The 1526-nt window shown below is 24.2% G+C and overlaps 1 long non-coding RNA gene across 1 annotated transcript; it reads left to right on the forward strand.

Moving 5' to 3' along the window:
- Positions 1-61: 61 nt before the first annotated feature.
- Positions 62-609, forward strand: LOC126909912 (uncharacterized). The gene is made up of 2 exons (XR_007705140.1): positions 62-281; positions 339-609. It is a non-coding gene; the product is annotated as an uncharacterized LOC126909912 (long non-coding RNA).
- Positions 610-1526: the final 917 nt, after the last annotated feature.

Genomic DNA, 1526 nt, shown 5'->3' on the forward strand with positions numbered 1-1526 from the left:
TTTTTTAAATTAATTATTATTCAATAATTAAATAATATTAATTATATTATTATTACAACCATCAAGTATATTAACCATAAAAAAAAATTAACTGGATCAAAACTTATTTAAGTTGTCAGTGATTGCAATGTCAAATTATTTATGTATAATTGAAAAAATAGTTTCCCGGTATTGATTAAAATTACTATTTTGAATATTTTAGAAGGTAACACTCAACAATGAAGACATGGTAAAAATCAAAATGGCTATACGTTATTTGATAAATGATATTAACAAAAATAGTAATTAATAAACAAATTATAAATAATCTTTTTTTTTATATTTTTGTATTTTTTTAGGGAATTGGGATTATTACGATTTAGGTGATGTACTGTTAATAGTATTAAAATACAAGGCAGAATGTAATAAAACAAAATTTGGTGAAATTAATGATGATGTCATTCATGATAAATTAAACGATATTTCAAAATATTATAAAGCAAACGATTTTAAAGCATTTCACGAAGAATAGATATGTTGTATAACATTATTTTGTTAAAGTTTTCAAAAACCCATGTTTTTATCAAATATTCTAAAATTATAAAAAGTTATAACACCTACATCCAATCATGTATTGTAGTTTTTTATTGCTTAAAGTTTATTTAAATTTCATTTTTTATTTTATTCTGAACTCTGTGCTATCACTTGCTTTATTCTAATAATTTATTAGTATTAACCTCTTTCATCTATTTCTTAGTACATGTTTTAAATGTCCCAAGGTCATTTTGACATTTGTGTTTTTTGCATATTCATATGAATATTTAAAAGAAACGTTAAATAAAAAAAAAATTTGGTTTCATATTTTTTTTTTCTTAATTAGCCTTTCAACTGGAAAATGTCATAAAATTAAAATACAAATTTTTAAGAATTTAATGCATAAATGATCATTATTCTTAGACAATAGGTTTATATATCAAATGTCCTTTCCCATAGACAAATATACAGAGTGTTCAGTACTGATACTTACTGAACACTCTGTATAGCAGAATCAAGCAGTATTAAATAACCTCTTAATATGTACCTTACATATATTGTTAAATGTACAATAGGTAATATTACCTATTATGTTTATAGTTTATGCCTATAGTTTTTTTTTTTTACTGTTTCTTAACTAGGTATTTAGGTAATACATGCGCTCCCCGTGGCAACAGACATGCGCAAACCAGACGAGTTCTCGTCGGTCGAGTGGGCAAGGTTATTCTGAACAGAGAATAGTATAATCGCTATTATTATTATTATTTTAATTTCTATTTTCTACTGTGACCTTTTAATTAATAATATGTGTATTGAGTTTTATTTTATTATATTTAATTTAACAATTTTAGCTTCGATGCGAAGCTGAGAAGGTATTCATTTTACTATGATGTGTTTTTTTTTTTTGTGTCTATATACGCTCAATCTCAGCTCTCACTAAACCGATTTTGATGAAAAATATGTCAAAAGATCACAAATCGTATCTAGTTGAAGACATTACCCTCAAAAATTGA

The sequence above is a fragment of the Daktulosphaira vitifoliae genome, unplaced genomic scaffold (genome assembly GCF_025091365.1).
Source record: "Daktulosphaira vitifoliae isolate Bord-2020 unplaced genomic scaffold, ASM2509136v1 Scaffold_2074, whole genome shotgun sequence".
Taxonomy (NCBI): Eukaryota; Metazoa; Arthropoda; class Insecta; order Hemiptera; family Phylloxeridae; genus Daktulosphaira; species Daktulosphaira vitifoliae.